This window comes from Hyaena hyaena, unplaced genomic scaffold (assembly GCF_003009895.1).
Source record: "Hyaena hyaena isolate Hyena2069 unplaced genomic scaffold, ASM300989v1 scaffold_1378, whole genome shotgun sequence".
Classification (NCBI taxonomy): Eukaryota; Metazoa; Chordata; class Mammalia; order Carnivora; family Hyaenidae; genus Hyaena; species Hyaena hyaena.
The window spans coordinates 195506-219171 of NW_024082012.1; the positions used below are offsets into that span (position 1 = coordinate 195506).

The following is a 23666-nucleotide window of genomic DNA, read 5'->3' on the forward strand; positions in this document are numbered from 1 at the left end:
TCATCCATGCCCATCCCCCCTCCCCCCCACATCCATCAGTCCTCAGTTTTTGTCAGCATTCAAGAGTCTCTCATGGTTTGCCTCTCTCCCTTTCCCCCACCATTTCCCCCCTTCTCCTCCCCCTTGTTCCTCAGTTAAGGTCCTCCTAATCCTCCTATATGTGCAAACATATGATATTTGTCCTTCTCTGCCTGACTTATTTCGCTCAGCATAACACCCTCAAGGTCCATCCATGTTGCTACACATGGCCAGATTTCAGTGTTTCTCATTGCCATGTAGTATTCCATGGTATAGATAAACTACATCTTCTTGATCCATTCGTCCATTGATGGACACTTAGGCTCTTTCCATGTTTTATCTATTGTTGAGAGTGCTGCTATGAACTGCTAGATATTTATTTTTGAAACAGAGAGAGACAGAGCATGAGCGGGGGAGGCGCAGAGAGAGAGGGAGACACAGAATCTGAAAACGGCTCCAGGCTCTGAGTTTCCTGCACAGAACCTGATGCGGGGCTCGAACCCATGAACCACAAGATCATGACCTGAGCTGAAGTTGGACACTTAACCACTGAGCCACCCAGGTGCCCCTGGAAATTTTGACTTTAATTCATACTAAAATCACATTAGTTTTGGGAGGGCAGTCTTTTCATGACTGATTATTTACACTTGTTAATTTAAAACCAAAATCTTAATGGTAAGCAATAATACTGAGTCATATCTCTCCCACAATTATAGAGGCATTTGATGTTTTTAACTCAAAAGCTGGCCTTTCATTTATATCTATTAAATTTTTTTGTAGGATCAGAACATCATTCTTTTGAATACTGAGACTGTATGTCTATGTTTCCCCTATTCCCTACTTTTGTGACATCTTCAAAGTTGTTAACATGTATCTTCTTCAAATCATTGATGCAATGTTGAATGAAGCAAAGCCATAAATTAATTTCTTTTTTAAATATTTATTTATTTATTTATTTATTTATTTTGAGATACAGAGAGAGGGAAGGGTGGAGAGAGAGGAAGAGTGAGCATCCCAAGCAGGCTCTTAGCACAGAGTCCAATGTGGGGTTCAGTTTCGTGAATTGTGAGGTTATGACCTGAACCAAAATCAAGAGTTGGATGCTTAACAGACTGAGCCAGACTGAGCCACCCAGGCACCCTGTCAATGGACTTCTAAATCATTAACCAATTCTTTCACATTCTTTTCCATCCTTCAACTCATTAGGGATCTATGTAGGTTAATTGCTAATATTTTCCATGTGCATTTGTCCATACAAATGTCCATACCATCGCTTTACTTGGTGCTCTGGAGTCTGACCCACATGGACCTCATAGAGGCTCCCTGGCCTCTAACCTGTGGGTGGTTTGTTCAATAACTGACACCAAGTGAAATCCAGAGGTGAAGAGTGAATAACCCCTTTTGTAGTTGAAGTAATCACCTTTGCCAGGTTGCTATGATTTGGCTCCTTTTCTTCAATAAGGGCTCAGCTTCTGTCAGACCTCCATATAAGAACTCTCTCTGGTAACCTCTCTGTCTCCTTGGACATGCAGGCACCGGGTGGTAACAATTCTCCATTATAGCTAATCCCTCTGTACTACACCATCCCATGTAGGTTTCCCCAAAGCATGCTCCAACTTTGTAATTGTCCCTTTATTAAACTCTCTTCAGTTAACCTGTTTGAATGTTTCATTCCTACTGGGATTCTGACTGATTGTTACCAATTTTAATACCATTCAAGCCAAAGATCTTGATATTTTTAATATTTTAATCAAAATGACATGAAATGAATTTTTTGGAAAAAAACAAGCTAGATAAGATTTAAAACATCCTCTTTCTTTATCATTCTATTGACTTGACTATAAGAGGAAATAGGATTAATCCTGTATCACTTTTGTGTTACTTATGCCAGACTCCAACAGTCACCTCTTCTTACTCTCTAAGAATGAGATTTTTTTTTCTAGAATTTTCATCAAGACTGACAAGAGCTCATCACTATATGCTCTAAGATACCGAGTTTCTTGCTCCTTTAAAAAGAAATCAGGTTTCCTGCTGAAGAGTGGAAAAGCCTACATCTCCTGATATGGTTTAACATTAAAATGAAAGTTTTTCCCTGTAGGGACCAAGAAGAGTAAAAGATAATGAGAAAGTTAGACATTTTTATAGGATTTTTGTCTTGTTTAAATTATCTACTTTTTTAAATAGTTTATTGTCAAGTTGGTTTCCATATAACACCCAGTGCTCATCTCCACAAGTACCCTCCTCCATGCCCATCACCCCCCTTCCCTTCCCCCCACCCCCATCAGTCCTCAGTTTGTTCTCAGCATTCAAGAGTCTCTCATGATTTGCCTCCCTCCCTCTTCCCCCCTATTTTCTCCCCTTCTTCTCCCCCACGATCGTCTGTTAAGTTCCTCCTAATCCACCTATACGTGCAAACATATGGTAACTGTCCTTCTCTGCCTGACTTATTTAGCTCAGCATAACACCCTCAACTTCCATCCATGTTGCTACACATGGCCAGATTTCATTCTTTCTCATTGCCATGTAGTATTCCATTGTACAGATAAACCGCATCTTCTTCATCCATTCATCCGTTGATGGACACTTAGGCTCTTTCCATGTTTTAGCTATTGTTGAGAATGCTGCTATGAACATTGGGGTACGTGTGCCCCTATGCATCAGCACTCCTGTATCCCTTGGGTAAATTCCTAGCCGTGCTATTGCTGGGTCATAGGGGAGTTCTATTGTTAATTTTTTGAGGAGCCTCCACACTGTTTTCCAGAGGGGCTGTACCAGTTTACATTCCCACCAACAGTGTAAGAAGGTGCCGTTTCTCCACATCCTCGCCAACATCTAGAGTCCTCTGATTTGTTCATTTTAGCCACTCTGACTGGCGTGAGGTGGTATCATAAATTATCTACTTTTTATAATTATAGTATTATAGACAACTAGTAAGATACAAAAAATATTTTAAAAATAAAACCACCCACATTTTTACAACTCAAAGATAGTATGTATTTCCTTTATCTTTATTTGCGTTTTGCATAACTGGAATCATTCTTTATAGAGTTTTATACCTCACTTTTTTTTTAAATTTGTATTATATGTTAATAGTAATATGGAAAAGCCCTTGACAATCTTTGACTCAGGAAGCCTAGTTGTTGGGATTTCCATGCTACAACTCAGGCACAAGGTCTTGGTGACAGGATACCTAAATAATGCTCTATAGAAAGAAACAGAACTCTTTAGAGCACTTCTTCTCAAGCTTTAATGTGTACATGACACATCTGGGATCCTGTTAAAGTACAGATTCTGTTTCAGTAGGTCTGGGGTGGGAGTTGAGACTACATTTCTAACATGCTGTATGATGTCAATGGTGCAGGTCTACAGATCACATTTTTAGGAGTAAGAATTCATATGCACATTAAAGTTTGAGAAGCACCTGTCTAGAGCATTGGTTCTCAACCTTGCCTTACATTTGAACTACCTTGTAAATCATTGAAAAAGAACACCCAGAGATCTATGTTTTTTAAAGCTTACCAGGCAATTCTGATGCACAGGGGAGGTTAACAGCTATTTCTCTAGACCTAAATGCATAACATGATGTCAAATGTGGCAACTATAAGTAACTCACATAGCCTTTGTTTCTAATTTCAGTTAGAAAGAAACACAATAACAGCGACAGCCGCAACAAAACAAAACACCTGACTATTGTGTAGGAAGGCTGAGGCCACAGCTGAGACACCACAAATCAAGATTCTGATTTGGGGCACACAGGGATTTGAACTAAATTAGGCCACCTGGACCCAAAATTGGTTTGGAAATCTCAGCTGTATGATTTACCCTGTATGATTTTCAAGGCTTCAGTTTAAGTTCTTTAATAATCAACTTAGGCAAATTTTAGAGGTGATACACATCTCAAGAAAGATTGTGTGAGTATTTGGTTATCACAGAGATCCAGAGGCCATCAGTCAGAAAAATTTGCACACAATATTTGGAGGCATATGAATTGAGAAAGTAATCACCAATTTTTCTCAGCATTAGCTCCATTACTTCAGATCAGGACAGGTCAGTTTGCATCCAATTTTAGCTGGAAGACTTTGTAAACAATCAAAGGCTGGAAAGAGTCAGTGCTTACAGAGCCCTGACTTTAAATACCATCAATGACTTCAATTATATCTTTTGTTCCACCATCTGGACAGAACAGTAAATTGGATGGGAACGGCTGCTGCCTTCATTTCATAGAACAGCAGAAAATGCACCAAAGCTTGTGAAAGTGCAATTTTCTTTGTTGTGATGAGATGGCACAAGACCCATGAATTGGCAATTTGGTGACCTTGCCATAGACCTCTGGGTCTACTTGTGCTGCCTCTTCCGTGTGACTGCTTCATAGTATGGTGAGGTAGGAGAAGCCTGAGGAGGAGCTCTCTGCTGGGCATCTCTGTGCTATACATTCTGTATGAGGGGCTGGGGCCAATGGGCAGGTCTGGTTCCTTGTAAGCAGCTAAAATCCAAACATCGTGACACAGAAAAGATAGTGACTAAGATTCTAGAGATCTGGATCTAGATTTAGGTCTACTGACTGACTTGGGAATGTCAGTATGTCTCAATGAACCCCAGGTTCCTCCTGTGTAAAATGAGGTGATTAGACAAAATTGTCTCTAGGGCTATTTTTGGACCCAGCAAGATAAGAGTTCTAATAACAGTGGTAATAATAATAATAGAAGTTAACATTTATTGGGTACTTACTATGTGCCCAAAGCTATTCTAAATATTTTATGTGCATTGAGTCATTTGACTACTGTTTTTAGTAAATAGCATTTTATCCCAGTTTTATAAATGAAAAAGCAGCCTCAAGAGACAGGATTCTAACTCAACCTCAGATCTTTTTTTAAATATAACTTATTGTCAAGTTGGCTAACATACAGCATACATAGTGTGCTCTTGGTTTTGGGAGTAGATTCCCATGATTTATCACTTACATACAACACCCACTGCTCATCCCAACAAGTGCACTCCTCAATGCACATCACCCAACCTCAGAATTTGAGCTCTTAATCACTGCATTCAGCTATCACACACTGATATTTACATAATTTCTGAACATTTTATGGAAACATGAGAAACATTCCATTTATACTCATAGGAGATTTGCTAACCATAACTATTAAATAATATCAACTAAATTGAGCAAAATAAAAGGCAGAATTCAGCAATGTCATCAGTAAAGTTCTTCAATAAAATTGCTCATGTTTCCATACTGGCCTCTCTGTTCAGCTTTCCCACTCGGGTGTTTCCATTCCAGCTGCTGTCTTACTTTATCAAGACTTTTCTTTCACCTTCCCTCTCATTATTTTCCTTTTCAATCAGCAGCTTTCTCTCTTCACTCTCTTCACTTTCCATTATGGATTTCATGCTCTGTCATATGAACTATTGTCTTACCTACTCCTTTGCTCCATTTTCTTTCCATCGACTTGCCTAGAAAAAAACCTCAACCCTAGATGGATCTACATGCCCAGCTCTCTGAACCCACACCAGGTTGCTGGGGAAAAATCACACAGTCCCCCAACTTCAGGTGAAAATGAGCTCCACTTGAAAATCATAAGCTCCTACTTAATCAGAACTTTTAGTGTCACAGGTGAAATTTCTGTCCTTCCCTAATTAAGCTCTCTCTCTCTCCCATTCATTGCAGGGCTATTTATGACCTGCGCGTCTCACAATTCCAGTCCTGATACATTTTTTTTAAAAAAAGTTAAAATGTTTATTTATTTATTTTGAGAGAGATGGGGAGAGAGAGAGAGCTGGGGAGGGACAGAGTAAGTGGGAGAGAGAATCCCAAGCAGACTCCACACTGTCAGCACAGAGCCTGACACAGGGCTTGATATCATGAACTGTGAGATCATGACCTGAGCCAAAATCAAGAGTTAGATGCTTAACTGACTGAGCAGATGCCCCTCCAGTCCTGCTACCTTATGCCTTTGTTAACAGCTGATGGTTTCTTCTCATTCTCAGAGAAAATAGAATTTCTCAATTCCTAGAATAAACCTGCAAACTTATCTGCATCCACCCCCTTTCCTTCCTTCCCATTCAGGAAAAATGAATCTCTTCCCCTATCTAAAATCAATCCTCTGCTGTGCCTGAATTTTGTCCTCCCACTTTCTCAAGAAGTTGGATCTTTCAAGCATCTTCTCACCCCTGTATCTTCAATCTCCCACTTTAGTGCCTCTTTCCCATTGAAATTAACCTGCTCAAGTGCTCCCATCTCAAAAAAAAAAAAAAAAAAATCCTCTCTCCACTTCTCCAGACAACATTCATAATCAAACTTCTTGAAAGAATTATCCTCCCTTGATGTCTCCACATTCTCTTTCCTACCCATTCCTACTCACTGCAAAAGGGCTTCCAGTCTTCATTTTTCTATGATTTCTCAGCAGTCATGTTGACATTGGAGACCACTTCACCCTCCCTGAAGTGTTCCCTGCCCATTATGGGTTTCCATACCACCACCCTCTCACGGTTTTCCTCTTCCTTGGTCCCATACTTAGTCTCTTCCAGTGTTTTCTTTCTCCCTTTATCATGTAAACATTAAATGTTAGAACCATGTTCCTCAAAGTTTTGATGTCCTCACATTCTTCTTTGGCCATCACAGCTACTCCCATGGTTTCAATTGTCGTCATTATGCTGAAGATTCAAAAAGATATGTTAGCATATCAGGCTTTTCCCCTTGAGCGTCTAACTCAACACATCTTGCTACTTGGGCATCTCCACTTAGAGGTACCACACATGCTACCAATTTGTCCAAAACTGAACTGAACTCATTATCTCATAGCCAAAACATACTGTTCTCTTGTGTTCTCTAGTGACAATGCCAGTGTCTTAACAAGACACCTGGTAGTTGCCATCATCTCCTATTTTTTTTAATCACTTACGCTAATCAATCACCATATCCTATTGAATCTATACCCAGATTCACTTTCTCCATTGTCACTGCCACTTCCCCCTTTCCAGGCCACTGTTTTCACTAACTTGGAAAATGAAGCACCCTCTTAACTTCTCTCCATGCTTCCTATCTTGACCTGACATTTATTTTCTATATTCTGGCCCATATACGTTTTTCTAAATACAGACCTAATTATTTCTCTCCTTTTTTAAAACACCCATCACTGTTCGTCCCTTACCTTAGAATAAAGTTCAAAATACTTACTGTGGCTTACACAACCCTTTGAGACCTGTATTGACTCATTTCTGAACATTCTCCAAATGCAGCATGCAATATGACAGCATATTGAATGTCTTTCATCTTTCTGAATTTGCCTTGTTTACCATCATCCTCGGATTTAAGCGTATGTTGTTACTTCTGCCCTGAATGCTTTTCCCCTTCATCCTCACCTGTATGACTTATACTCAGCTTTTGAGCCTCAGTTTGGAAATCAGTTCTTCTAAAAGGCTTTCCTTAATTCCCCACAATACCTTGAAGTACATTGGACTTTTTATTATTTTTAAAAAATATATATATTTTTTATTTTTATTTTTTAGAGAGGGAGAATGAGCTGGGGAGGGGCAGAGAGATAGGGAGAGACAGAATCCCAAGCAGGCTTCATGCTCGGCACAGAGTCCCATTCAGGGTTTGATCTCATAACCACAAGATCACAACCTGAGCAGATATCAAGAGTCAGACATTCAACCTACTGAGCTACCTAGGTGTCCCTGAACTTTTTATTTTAAGCAGCAAAACAAGTCGAGTTCTGAAATCCATATTTGTAAATCTGTCTTAAATAAGAAGGCCCTCTGAATCAGCTTATATGTGAATGGCCAATAAAAATTTCACATATGTTCACTGCAATGTATCTAGCTATAATTAAGATTAAAGTCCAGCACATGGTGATTGATGGCGGGCCCCTGTCCATGGGCCTCTTGGAGTGGAGCCATGCCAGAGGAAGCGCAGCCCCAAACCACTTCCCAGCCTCCTGACCTTTGGGCCGTGGGCACCGAGAGAGGCTGGACAGTAGGAAATAAAATTAAAAAAAAAAAAAAAAAAAAGATTAAAGTCCTATGCAATCCTAATAATAGTACCTACAATTTTTCAAGTGTCTATTATATGCAGGCACTACATTAAGTATTATACGTCATGATTCTGTTTGATCCTCTTAACAAACCCTATTTTACTGACAAGAACTCAAGACTCAGTGCGGATAAATAACGTGCACAAAGACACATTACCAGGAATTAGTGCAGCTGGAATTTCAGTGCCAGCAGCCTGACTCTTAACCTCTACAACACACCCCTTACCCCTTGAACTATTCAGTGCTCAGGAATGTGTTATATAATCTTTTTAGCCCATAAAAGGGGTTCTGATCAGTTATTTTCCTGATAGCTGCAAAATAAACAGTTTAATTGTTCAAAAAAAAATAAATATTAATGAAATCTTAAAATTTAACTGTGGGATGGGAAAGAGAAAGTCCAGGCAGGTGGGAAATGCCTATATAAAGAAGGACAAAAAAAGGTATTCAAGTCTTTTTAACTCAATCCCACTGATTTTTTAGCACAGCTTTTTGATAAGAAAGTCTTCCACATATGTCCTCTCCCAAGGAATAGAAACAAAAGCAATGTGCATTTGTATATTAAATAAATAATGTACGGAAGTACATTGTGTCACCCATTGTCCATTCTCTAAACCAAATGGCGTGGCATGATGACAATTGGAAGGGGTTTGGACTGTGATAGGATTCGAGTGCTCACAGTTGAAGCTACACCATTTCCATGGACAATAACTAACATGCTCAACAGTCCTGGAATAAACCTACCCCCATTGCATCAAGGAGTTAGATCACAAGGCATATCAAGCAACTTGCCCTGGTTTTTCCCACAATAAAAATCTATTTGTAATGCCCAGTAATTCAACTATTTGTTTGGTAGTGTTTTGATACCCTTGTCAAAACACAAAGATAAGTACCTCAATATGGTTTCTTACATGTGGCATGTAAAAAAAAATAGTAGTTAAATAAATTATGATCTTAAAGAAATCATGCAAGGAAAGCAATATCATATTAACTTTCCAACTGAGGCATTTAAAAAATTAACTGACTAACGAGAATAAATAGCTAGTGTCTTAAAACCAATTCAGTCTAATGTCAAAGTTCCCTTATTTCAACTATAGAGAGAAAGAAGAGGGAGGGAGAGGGGTAAGGAAAGAAAGATGGAAGTAAGGAGAAAAATCTGAAAACCATGAACCTGCACAACTTCATATATATATGAACATATATGAGGACAACAATTGCAAAAAGAAGAAATTCTATTTTGCGAGTTTTCAGATAATCAAATTGTCTGCATGACATGCAAAACATTGATCAGACACACCCATAAGTGGAAAGAAATGCTGTAGACAGATGTTTTCAAATGGCAAATAATGGTAAGCAGGGTGTTGAAAATATTAATTTTCATGATTGGTGCCTTTGTTATTTTTACTTCATTGTCCTTCACCCTACTTGGTCTAAAAATACAAAAAAAAAAAAAAAAAAAAAAAAACAGACAGACAGAGAAAATTAGATTTTTAGTTTTCAGGGCTAGTTTTTGAAAAGCCATGAGAAAAAAAGAAGAGAATGAAGGATAGAATTTCTAAAGAGTTCTCCTCTCCCCCTCACTATTCNTTCAAATGGCAAATAATGGTAAGCAGGGTGTTGAAAATATTAATTTTCATGATTGGTGCCTTTGTTATTTTTACTTCATTGTCCTTCACCCTACTAAAAAAAAAAAAAAAAAAAAAAAAAAAAAAAAAAAAAAAGAGACAGACAGACAGACAGAGAAAATTAGTTTTCAGGGCTAGTTTTTGAAAAGCCATGAGAAAAAAAGAAGAGAATGAAGGATAGAATTTCTAAAGAGTTCTCCTCTCCCCCTCACTATTCACATTCACCTCACAATGTGTATATGTGGCTCTGCCCCCTGCCCCCCACCCCGTCCCACTGACAGACCACTAGTCATGATATTTAAAGACCAAGAGATAAACTCTTGAGAAGAACGCAGCCTAGGAAAAAAATAACAACTTGATTTGTGTATTCCAAAGTGGTTTTTTTCTTATAAAATTGTTTCTGCATGTTTCCTTTTTTCAGTAGGTAATAAATAACTTTTAGGGAAATAAATGTGAGCAGATTTGGTTAAGTGACTGGGATGAAGAGAAGGTTTTGCCATCTGTGAAGAGCATATTAGAATAGACTCGCTCTGGGAAAAGGTTATCTGTGTTGCCTGTCTTTAGGAGATGACATTTAATAAAAGTGCTGGTTCACATTTATTGATCCCTGTACATTAAAAGGCATATCAAAGAGAAGTGTGGTATGAATAAATTAATGATGGACTGTTTGTACAGATGGAGAATCACATGGGCTCTGTATGTGGAGATCCATGGTGATTGTAAGCTATTTGAGGAAATTTGTATCCTGGGGCTTCTCATCACACTATCTCATGAAAATTCAACATACTGATGTGTAGACATTTCCATAGTTTCTCAAAAATAAGTTGCTGAGATAGTTTCATACACACACACAAACACACACACACACATTTGCATATATCTTAGTTACCTACAGGATGAGCTTAATTAAGAGAATAGGTATAGCTGTGGTGTGGGTGGGTGGTTAAGAGGGTGAAGGAGAAGGAGAGGGAACTTACAACTCAGGACAGCTTTTTGAAATCTTAAGCCATCTAATGTTCCAACAGGATTTCCCTTGCTTGGTGATAATGCTAGTCTTAGTTACCCAGTTTTGTTAAATATTACCATGTTAGGAATATAACATAGGTTCTCCAGAATGGAAACTAGAATTCACCCAACAACTAAAGGATATTTCTGAGAAATGATGTCACCTGGACCTGTTCAAGCTCAGAATCTTAGTCTCCTGAGGAGTCTCCCATTTCTCCACTCCAGTAAGTGATGTTTTCAGATTTTAAATCTGATCTTATTTACTTAAAGATTTAGCTCCCTCTTGGCTTTCTTTCTTTACCCAGCCTATATTCAAACTTCTTTATCTCTTGCTGTATGCTTCCTTTAAGCTCACAGTTCACCCACACCAGGATACTCTCCTAGCACCTTCTAAAATGGTAGTAGACATTTGCAATGGAGATCACATTTTGCAATTAAACTGATGCATTTTAACTTTCTTCTTATACCTTATTGCCTTGTGGCCTTCTACCCTCTGAGGTCACAGCTTGAGATTTAAGTCCCAGGATAAAACAGTAAGCTTAAGTAGGAGACTAGACAAAAAATGTTCCAATTCCTTTGATTCATCAAGAACTAAGCCTTGAGACAATTTGAATTGTCTCCTCTAAGGACTAACTCCCTTCCTCCTATACAGGCTGGGCCCCGACTCTTCTGCCCTCTGGAAAGATGAGGACATCAATAGGGGATACAAAAGAGAAGCCTAGTCCAGCCAGTCCCAGAGTATTACAGGAAGAAGAGAGATAGAAAGGGGGAAATAGAGGAGTAGAGTTAGAATCAGCATGGATGTTCCATTCACTTCTTCAGATGTATGCTTAGGAAAAAGAAGGAATGTTAGATACATTGAAAATGATTCTACATGGATGGACCTTGAGGGTGTTATGCTGAGCGAAATAAGTCAGGCAGAGAAGGACAAATATCATATGTTTGCACGTATAGGAGGATTAGGAGGAACTTATCGGAGGACCATGGGGGAGAAGAAGGGGGGAAATGGTGGGGGAAAGGGAGAGAGGCAAACCATGAGAGACTCTTGAATGCTGAGAAACAAACTGAGGACTGATGGATGTGGGGGAGAGGGGGGAGATGGGCATGGAGGAGGGCACTTGTGGGGATGAGCACTGGGTGTTATATGGAAACCAACTTGACAATAAACTATCTGTAAGAAAAAAAAGAAAGAAAATGATCCTAAAAGCAAAGGGGTTTGTTCCAGTTCATGTTTTGACTCATGGAAGACCTTATCTTATACTGCCCATGCCCACCTCACCTCTATCCTCCCTACTTGGTTGGGTATGGGAATATCACTCATGGTTGAGAGACAGTGTTCTAGACTCTTATCAAGTCAAGAGAAAGACTGGAAAACAAATCACATCTGTTGTACACTTTAGTCACAAAGGCTAGTGGGATAGTCAGCAGCCAGGCAGATAAGAGATATCACCATGGAGACAGAAAAACTGGAAGATTTGAGGACCACACCTTCCCAGCCACCAAGATACTACACAAGCCACGTACCTTCCTATAACCCCAGATGCCATGTCGGAGAGGAAAGGGTGGTGACCAAGATAGCCCTCAGCCTGACTCAACATTAGATAGGCTTCTTCCTGGCTCTAAGGCCTGACCTCCCTTTCTTTATAACATTTACTTAAGAAAAAGTATTATCATAAATTCTTTTCTGCCTTTCTGAGATATATATATAAATCTTTTTCATGCTAGTTTTACAACACATTCAGAAATGTCTTCCTCAAGGATTTAGGAGCTATCATTTTGAAATGTAAGCACTAGGAGAGATAGCACCCCTATCTCCTGGTTCCAGTGAGCCTAACTTCAGCAGGTTCTTTGCTCCAGTTATACAACTACCTCCTGCATCAAAGACATGAGAAAGTTTACTTTTCCTTTGGGTAAGTCCAAGTAGCAAACACAGATGGCCTGTGTTCTCCCTTTCATTCTGATGCTTACAAACCCTCACACTCTTTGTTTCAGCAGAACTGAGTTCTGACTGAGTTCTGATCTCTCACCCCTATTGCAATAGCCTTAAATAAAATCTTCCTTACCTATTTAGCTTTGTCCAGTACAATTTTTGCTTTGATCATGGGGATAGAAAAAGAAAAAAATATATCTAAGAAACTAGTGCTTTTTCTTAAAGACATCAAACATAGACCAAAGGAACTATTAAAAGTTTATCACATCAAATTAAGATCACCATATTGGAATACAACTTATTTTTTCATTTTATTTTGCTTTCACTTGGTATGCAACAGGTAAAGACTGTGAGGATGAATAGAGCAATCTTATATGAAATAGTCAACATTTTTCTATGCATATCTAGCCCTTTGATTCCCCTTTTACATTTTCTACATTCACCCCAACAAATTCTGCCCTGTATCATCAGTGTCTGCCTGAACATTGGAAGCTCCTAGAGTGCAAGAATCATATCTTAGTACCCCTTTTCTCGCCCTCATCTTTCACACATCTGGGCATAAAATAAGACACTCAAATATTGGATGAATCCACCCATCAATTAATATTTATTGAGTGAATTCTGTGGGTCAGGCAACATGCTAAATGCTAAGACAAAAAGCAAATATGAATCATGCCCAGTCATGATTTCCGTCACTTAAAAATTAATTGAGAAGAAAGACACACACAGGAAAATGAATAAATTATAAAATCAAGGCACCATTTTGGTTGAGTTATTTTTAAAAAATCAGGTATTTGGAAGTTCAGAGATACAACCAGAACAAGAAAGGGAAATACAGAACTTTAACTGAAACTTTTTAAAATTTTGTTTTAAAAATTACCCAACTTACAGAAAAGTAGAAAATACAACAATCCCTCTGGTAACCCATATACCCCTCATCTGGCTTTGTAAACTATCAATATTTTCCCTATTGTTTCAACTCTCCCTAATTCAAATGGTAGAATTGAAGAGCAGCTCCATGTGGCCCGTGTGACATGACTTCTTGTTACTTCTGATTCTGACTAGCAAGCTGGTCACTCTGCTACAGTCCTCCTGGCCTCCCTCCTCCAGATAGAATACACTTAAAGCACACTTTTGCCTCAGGGCCTTTGCATTCTGCCTGGGGTTCCCCCCTTCCACCTCCCACTCCATGTACACACACTGCACAACATACCCCCTTACTTTATGTAGGTCTGTGTTCTGATAGAATCTACTCATAGAGACCTTTGCCAATGATATTTAAGATAGCACCCTCCACCCTCCCCTGTCCCCTTAGCCTGATTTATATTCTCCATAAAACTTATCAGTACCTGAATTATGTCACTGATTTATTTTTTCATTCATCCTCTGTCTCCTCACTAGGATGAAAGTTTTATGAAGGCTTGTACTATGTCATAGAATCTAGAAGATAGTAGGCACCCAGCAGATAGATGTTAAATGGATGAATAAAAGAATAAATGTTACTCCCCTTTATCAAAAAAACCTCCATCATTCCTGATCAGATAGCAGAGTGGCCTATGGCCTAAATTCAAGTCATAGAAATATTGTCTAACCTACACAAATTTTTAAACTTTAAATTAGCTGACAGCATTCAGAATTGAGAGACTGCACATGAAATCATCTTTAAATAAGTTCCTTAAAATCCTGTACTACTGGGTTCATAACCTGTAGAGAGTAAGATGGAGTCACTCATGCCAAGCAGGGACTTATGTCAGATAGTGAAATAAGCAGCCAATGGTGTTGCAAGTAAGATCAGGTATTATCAAAATCAGAACAGAATGATGACACCCGGGACTGATGACCAGCAGTCTGCAAAGGCCCAAGGCTAATTAAACTTCTTTAAAAATGGAGGGGATTTGCAGCAAACTGTCAGACTTTCTAAATGCTGACCCTCTCATGTCTGACCACATGAAAAAGGCAACTGCTGCTGAAGGCTCTGCCCAATTGATCTCTGAACATAACAGAGATTCTCCACTGCTTAAACATAATAAGAACATGTGCCAAGAACTGACCCAGACTAGACAGAGGCCTCATCTCTCTTGGACACTCATGGACTGACTTCATGTTCTATTCTTTAACTTCCTACCCCTTGTTGTATCATTAGATGTGTGACTTTGTATTGTGCTTTGCTTTGTGCAATGTGTGGGAAGCCAAGTTAAATGTGTAGTGAAATGTCATTGAGTTTGGGATCCTGAAACCACTTTACAATTATATTAACTTTGCTTTACGACTGCATAAACCTGACATTGTGGAAAGACACAATTCATGTGTGCACTCTCATAGCATGGTCACGACCTAGCCTCACATGGCAGCACTGGAGACTGAACAGCAAGTAATCCTGATGGGAGCTTTTCTGATGTCTTTTGCTGTTTACCAGAGTTTTCTCTGTCTCATTCATTTACAATCCCTGTTTGAATCCTGTGGGCATTCTAGTTCACAAATCCAAACTCGAGAGTCTCTGTAGACTAATTGCTTCTGAGAATGGTCTGCACATTTCAGTTCTGTTACTTTTACCTTGCTTCCATTTGCCCACATGTACAAAGAACCATCACCTATTTCTGATGCCACAACAACCCATGAATTTGAGCCTCATGGAGTGGGCTCAGGTGTTCCTACTGATCCTCCATTCGGTCTCTCTTCCCCAATTTATGTATTTCTAATTCCAAAGGCCAGGTTCCAGATTATTTTCTGGATTTAAATATACTTAAATCACACCTACTGATTTTCTTTTTGTAACTGAATAGTAGAAATAAAGGTATAGCCATTAAGTAAGGAAATAGCATACTGTTCACATGCTAATCAGAAGTCCTACCTTCAAGCACAACACAAATCCATTTTATGAATCTTCTCAACCTCCTGTAGCCTCCCTTCCCCTCCCATATTTTGCATTCGATCATAAATCAGTCAACTGAGGTTGGTTGGGTAGGAATTAACTACCTCTCCAAAGCCTCTCAGGAATGGTGCCTCCCCCTGTTCACCCATAATTTTGAGACTGACACTTAGATTAAATCTTCTCTATCCTTTTTCTTCCCCCATGCAGAGAAAGAAAACTTATCCTTGGGATTTACAAGAGAGTATAACACATTGTCAGGGGAAAGATTTGTTTTGAAAAATTTTATTTGAACAAAGATTTCCTCATTCAGATAAGGAAATTTTTCTAATAATTTAAATAGGAGTCATCATTCTTTTAAGAAATTAAAAAATAAAAGCAACCAGAATGACAAATGAAATTTTTTTACTGGTAAAAAATAAGTGAATAAATAAATCCAGCACATGAATAAGCAAGGCTCTTTGCTCTTACAGGAATGTCATAAACCACATCTGTAATTAAAATAAGATGATTCTGCCAAGTAAAGGCAAGGTATTATAGGTACCAGGGGGGGCTGTCCTGATGCTGGGTGTGGGGTGGAGAACTCAGGCTGTCTTATGCCAAACAGAGAAGGTAAATAGCTGCAATGAGTAGTGTCATTCATAATTAACATAAATGAAATTATTTACAAAGTGATCGAATAGACACAAACATACAGAGAGATGGAGAGACAAAGAGAAAAGATAACCCTCTAAAAATATGAGATTTGAGCTTCTTTTCAAGGTGTATTTATTTTCTCTCTGACTTCTATGTAGGCCCCCTACATATCTCTTGGGATCTTCTAAGTGAGAATTAGGACCATCTGTCTATTAACAGACAGAAAAACAAACAACAGTAATGATAATAAGAATAAGTTAAGTATAACAGTAATCCTCTTTCTTCCCTGAGTTCCCGCCTGGGTCCTAGAAATAGGAGCTTCCAGCACTTGTACTCTCTGAAGGAAGTATTGGAAACATACCTGGTGTGCTACAACACTGAAGGGCTGGCATTTCTCCTCTGAACAGGCATGCGTTAACAATCACTACTCACGTGTAGCTCTGTATCTTATGATCTGTACCATGCTTCTTGTTTTATGTCTCTTAATGCTTCCCATTTCCCATTCAATAGCTAGAAGGGCAGCAAAACTGGTTTCCAAGTTCTCTAAGTAAAAAGGAATAATAAATAGGGCAATGCAAATGGGAGTTGAGGTAAAGATAAATACTAACTTCCTCCTTTCAGTCTTTCAACAATTCTGTCTGCTAACAATGGCAATAAAAATTCCTTGGGCGGAGCCTCACCTACATACAAGACCTGGGCCAAGGATTTTACATACATTATTGCCAGTTCTTAACAACAATCATGTAGAACAGTATTATTGTTCGCACTTTACTAATTAGGAAATTGAGATGGAAAGAAATTTTTTTGTATTATTTATTTGTTTGTTTTAACTATCCCAGTAATACATCTAGAAAATGGTGATGCCAGGATTTAAATAGTTTGCCCGATTCCAAAGCCCATTCCTGTTCCAATATACTACACTGTCTCTCAATAGCTATTTCTTAGATATTGATTGAGCACCACTGGAATATAAAATGAAAGAAGGCAAGATTTTAGTCTGCTTTGGTCACAGCTAGTGCCCAGAATAGTGCCTGGCACAAGGTAGGCACTTAATGAGTGGTTTTTATTCCTTGGTGAAATGTGGTCTGTGTAGAGGGCATGGTGGGTATTCAGCCAATCTCTAGTCCTGATCTAACATCCTCTTCCAGCTCTTGATGTCTTTCCTGAAGACCTACTTTGGCATCCTACCCAAGAAACAGACTTCTAGCTCCTTCCACCCAAGACTGCAGACATTTTTGACTTCGGGATTCAGACAGTCTATTATTATCATAATTTTTATCCAAGTTTTTTCCTTATTGCCTCTGGAATAAAAAGTTTTTGTTGCTCCTCAAATACACAAAGTAGAATAGGTCAGGATCTGCCAAAAATCGTATGTCATATTACAGGCCAATTCTCCCCCATAATTTCAAACTGTCGTTTCTGGTGCCACAAAAGCTAAGAAAGTGCTGCCTCCTGGTTCAGAACATTCAGTCTGGAAGTGAGACAATCACCAAATGCTAGCAGTAGAGAAGCAGACTTTGGGGCTGTATCAATTGGCACCCATGGACATTACTGGGGCTTTGCTTCCCACTGACCAAATGACTCTTATCCCACTTGGTTGTGACTATGGAAATACAGGCAAGGACATCTGCACTAGTCAGTGTTGTCCAAAGAGATAGAATCAATATATGGAAAAAGATTTTATTAGAAAGAGATTCCTAGTATAAAGATATTTATTATAAGGAATTGGCTCAAGCAATTGTGGAGGCTGGGAAGTCCTACAATCTGCTGTCTGAAAGCTAAAGACCCAAAAAATCCAGGGTTATGGTTTCAGTCCAAGTCCGAAGACATGAGAACCAGCAGCACTTATTGTAAAGTCTCAGAAGGAAAACAGAAGGCCAGTGTCTTAGCTCAGGCAGAGAGTGAATTCTGGCTTCCTTTACCTTTATGTTCTACTTGGGCCCTCACTGGATTAGATGGTTCAGTGTGGGAGGGCAATGTGCTTGGCTCAGTCTACCAATTCAAATGCTGATCTTACCATGAAAACCTCTCACAGACACACTCAGAGATAATGTTTAACCAAATATCCTCACATCCTGTGACATAGTCAAATTGACACATAAAATTAACTTTTACAGCATCTCTTCAGAGGGAAACCTCCGTATTATCAGAAAAGTTCATCTGTGTCCAAGTATCCTGATATAAGTAAGGGTCTTAGCTGTTTTTTATGCACTTTAGGGCTTATCCCCCCAGATCTAACTCCAGAGTTTTAACAAGAACAATAATCATTTTATTTCTAACCCAAGTACTACATATTTGTTAATGGAGGTGACAAATAGTAGTTCAGTCTGCACCCCAGAGGAACAGGTTGGGAGTGCTACCATGAATATGACAGTGATACTACACCCGCTTAGTGCAGAGACTTCACTAACGTGCCAGCATCAACGACTATGCAGACCAAGTAGAACCTGGAGGGAGGAGACTGAGGCCAGCCTCTGGAGGGCAGTGTCCTTCCATGAGTCATGAATCTATGTGACCAGTGACCTGGCTTTTCCAGGCAGGTTCCTCTACTTGTTCTAAATGTACACACACACACACACACACACCAGTCAATCTTTAGCTTTCAAAAGGGACATAGTACTGCAACTTATAACATGAAGGAAAAATGGGATTTAATTCATTTGTCAAAGTGTGTGTATATGTGGATAGATAGATAGATAGATATTACACATATACACACTCCTCTACTGATAACAGTTATCTAAATATGCACTTGCTGGTTCTTTACTCCTTCCCAAATCAACAGAGTGGGGCTTGGTTTTATGAACAGAAATAATGTCTAATTTACTCTTATCTCATTAATGATTCAAATTAATTTTAGAGCTCTATTGCTGTCAAATTCCCATTCCTTTACCATGTTGTGCTTTTTATAAAAGCAACATAGCATATCAGCATAATCTTCTGTTGACTTTCTTAGATTTGTGCAGAGACTCACATTGGTGTCTTTGTATCCAAATTACCTACTTTTTTTAGAACTATCGGCCTAACACTTCCAGTTCATTAGAGTAGTGGTTTATGGGTATTTAGTGGAGTAATATATGTATATACACAGTCTATAGATAGATAGATATAGATATCTATATATATATAAATATATCTATATCGTCTATATCTATATCTATATATACACTGTATTTTGGGAACTAACTTTTTGACCAGGACCCCAGGAGATGAGAGAGTCTCAGGTATAGTTCAGAACACCAGAGAAGGCATGCATCCGTAAAAAAATGTAGAGGTCCTGTAGCATAACCTTCTCACTAAAAACTCAGGTTTTAAGGCTAATAAGTTCAGATGGGTGGTCAGTAGCTATGTTGAAGTCTAAAGTCACCCCTGTACTAGGCTAAATATTACAAATACTTAACAGCTGGTCAGAAACTGGTAATGACAAAGAGTCTGTAAGCCACAGATGATTGGTATTAACGTATGCTGAGTATCATCTATGACCTGGATGGGTACCCTTTTGTATCTCAGAACCACCCCTCCATAATTCTCCCAGCCCTTTAAGGAGACACTCTAGAGCTGTAGCAGCAGATCTGAATCACTCACAATCACTCAGTTCCTATGATCCTAGAGAAATTTAAGTCTTAACCAGTTTTCCCTGGATGCTAAAAGGATAACTAGAGAGATTATGGATTTAACCTGGATTGCCCAAGTAAATCTCTTCAGGGCACTACTTTTTCTGTAGTTAGGCTGTCTTTTGTTCAGTCCCACCTCCCTGGTATCGAACTAAGACTTCCTATATTAGGTCCAATTCCTCCTCATTACCACCTCCCACATCATTTCACAAATTAAGAATCGAGGGCATAAAAAGTCCTAGTAGGCAGTAGGCTCATGGCACCTTTGTAACAGAACCCAGATATCAGCATACCCCAATTTATTCTTTTCAGTACCCACATTGCTCAAAGGTGATTTAATAGAACATTATTTGATTTAGGACAAAGAATAAAAACACCCTGTGATTCTCCTCTCTTTTCAATGTTCCATTTCTATTTTTGTACACTCTCCTCCTAAGAAATTTTTCTTTGGAGAAGATAAAGTTAATGCCCATGTCAAGTGCCCATTTAGAAGAATTTTGCTCCACCAGCTCTGCTGGGCTAATGAAGGGTAATTGCTGTCACCCACAGACCTGTGGCTTTAGTGCCAGCGAGTCATCAGGCTGATGCTTCCCCCAGCATGACAACTTCCTTCTCTCAAGGGTTTTCCCAGGGAATCTATAGTGGCACTTGAAAAGCAAATAATTAAGAGCAATAAATAGCAAAATCCCCTAGAGAAATATAAATTATTCATAATAATAACTGTGCAGGCTGGCTGGAGGAGGAATGTTTTTATCATGTGCAAGAATTTTCTGAATCTGCTCAAATATGTTTAAAATCTTGGTTTAAAACACTGTTAGTCCCTCAAACCAAATAGAGTGATTTTTCAATGATTTCTTAAAACACCAAAGTATCAAATGTAATCACTTGCTCTCTTTCATAGTGCTAGTGCAAAATACTTGTAACTTACTATACTACCCTGATCCTATATCACCATTGCTCATTCTTCAGGCTTGCAAACACATCTTAAGGTTGGGATGAATAGTGTGGTTCAAAGGAATGAAGTAAATGGCACAATTTGGAAATCTGGATTGTAACTCAATTATTAGTTGAATGCCCTTTAGCAAGTAACAACCTGCTGCGTTCAGTTCCATCACTGATAATTCTGAAAGGAATCAATCCTGTATCACAGGGCATTGTGAGACTCCAAGTAAATGAGGTGTATATAAGTACTTCTAACCAACAAAATACTAAACAACTAGTCAAATAAACTGTATCATTATTTCTCCTGCATTTACCCATTGTGTTCTATGAATGCCACCATGTCATTTTTGGAACTTAATATTCCTCATCTTTCAGATCTTGAGAAGTCTCCTTGACCATTCCTAGTAGTAGAAGAGTCTCTGTTTGAAGAGTTCTTATATATATAGATCTTATCCATTCCTCTTGATGATGTAGTGACTTGAATTTGGGATGCAGCCAATATGCTGCCTTGGAAGATGAGAGGACAATCTGCATGAAAGAGTATAGGTGGCTTCTCACCCACTCCTGGTTTAGACCCTACAGCTGAAACTTAGAGAACAAACTGATGGTTGTGGGGTGGGGAGATGGCTTAAATAGGTAATGGAGATTAAGGAGTGCACTTGTCATGAGGAGCACAGGGTGATGTATGGAAGTGTCGAATCACTGTACTGTATACCTAAAACTAATATTGCACTGTATGCTAACTAACTAGAATGTAATTAAAAAGTTTTAAAAAAAAAAGGGCCTTTCTTGCTGTGTTCTGGGGACAGGTTCCCTCAGGCAATGATTCAAGTCTGTGCTTAAAATGTTGTTCTTCTTTCTCTGTTATATTGTTTGAGGTTTATGTAGATTTTCTGATCTAGTTACCAGGCAAAACAAGCCCTCTTCTACTAATAATCCCTTTAACAGTAGGTACATCTTATCTTCCCCTTCACATAGGTAGGGACTGACCTCAAGCAGTCCAAGTCTCATTTTCCCCTTCAGACCTGTCCAGCTTATCTTCTTATATCTGCGCTTCACTTAAGGTTTTCTCTTTCTCTTTTTGTTCATCAGCCTTTTAAATTTTTACTTCTTCTATCACTTTTGTTCATTAGTTGGACTAAATAGGACTTCTCTATTTGAAGAACTATTTTCAGATTATTCCAGTTCCTTACTGACTTTCTAGGCAAATCTGATCCTTAGAAACAGAGAATTCCTGGAAAACACCTTTTTTATTATCTTCCTAGGTTCTGGGTCTGCAATAATTTTATTAATGCATTTATATCCATTGAAAAATTTGGCATGTTTTTATTATTATAAGGGCTTCAAAACCCTTTTATTGTTTTATTAGTGAAACCTACCACACTTCTTTGGTTCAATGCTGAGCTTAGCTCTCTGAAAACTAAGGTCAAAGATAGAGATTCTGTTATTAAGAAAGCCAGAGCCAGTGCTCACTTCAGCAGCACATATACTGAAAAACTGGAACAATACAGAGAAGATTAGCACAGCCCCTAAACAAGAATGACCTGCAAATTTGTGAAGCATTCCATATTAAAAAAAGAAAAGAGAAATCCAAAGCCAATCTGAAGTAATGTGGTAGGAAATAACTAATGATAAACTACATTAATTTGAGCTTAGCCTAGAGTCTCCCTTGTCCTCTCTTGGTCTGCAAGGTAAGTGGAATTTAGGCAACCAGTTCAGAGCAGCCTACTTAGACCTGGCAGGTGAAACTGAAATCGCAAACACCAAGGATGCTCTGTAAGATGTACAAAACTTAGATCCTTTGACATTAAAATTCCTGACTACTGATATGGCTGGAAAACACTGTCAATGAAGCAAATCTTATTCGTCTAATCAATACCTAAAAAGATCCAATCCCATCCCACCTTTTTCGTAACACCAAGCCACGCTGAAGCAGCCTATACTTTAAAATCTAAATCTGGGGCGCCTGGGTGGCTTAGTCGGTTAAGCGTCCGACTTTCGCTTAGGTCATGATCTCGCGGTGGTGGGTTCGAGCCCCGCATCGGGCTCTGTGCTGACTGCCAGCTCAGAGCCTGGAGCCTGTTTCAGTCTGTGACTCCCTCTCTCTCTGACCCTCCCCTGCTCACGCTGTCTCTCTCTCTCTCTCTCTCCTAGAAATAAATAAAAAATTAAAAAAAAAATAAAATCTAAATCCATTTGTTGTGGCCACATGAGTTAAAAGCCTACCTTACCAATTAAACAAAAATCCCTTTTCATCACCCCACCCAACTCTGCCCACAGTTGTAAAAACGGGTAGTATAACACAATATAGACACCGCAGTTGTCAAACAACACAACAAAAGATCTGGCCTGACCCATTCCAAAGTCTCAATCTCTGAGATTTTCTTCCCAAATTCCACTCCTTGTTTATTTCTCAAGATCCGCAGCCCATGCACCAGATGCTGGATCAGGGAAGGGTCACTTAAGGACACCTCTGTTCTCCATTTCTCTATAAAGTTGAGCCTGCCCCTGAGCAACAGCAATACTATTTGAAATTTGGGATGCTGTAAAATAAATAGTAATTAGTGATTATTTTCATTGTCATTATTTATAACATTTGAAATAATACTATAAATGTTATGATTGCAATAATGTGATATAACAAGAACTTAAAGATGATAGTTTTTGTAATATCTAATTTGGAAATTCTTTTATATTAGGTCAATAAGGAAGTAGATTTAATAGATTGGGGTCTGCATTAACAAAAGAGTATATGATGGAAAATTATTGCCAAAGAATTTAAACAGAATTGTGATTGCAAGGACACTTCTTCAAAGAAAGACTTTTGCAGGTTACCATATCTCCTGAGAACTACAAAACATTACTTACACAGATCCCTGGCCAAAAGAATACTCACTGATAACCTCAAGACATTCTACCAAAGCTGAGATAATCAAACACCAACATAGACAGGGATCTTCAAGAAAGTCACTCTTAAGTTCTGCATATATG

The 23666-nt window shown here is 38.7% G+C and overlaps 1 non-coding gene across 1 annotated transcript; it reads left to right on the forward strand.

The window, feature by feature from the left end:
- Positions 1–22140: 22140 nt before the first annotated feature.
- On the forward strand, positions 22141–22249 carry LOC120225372. The gene has a single exon (XR_005526789.1). It is a non-coding gene; the product is annotated as a U6 spliceosomal RNA (small nuclear RNA).
- Positions 22250–23666: the final 1417 nt, after the last annotated feature.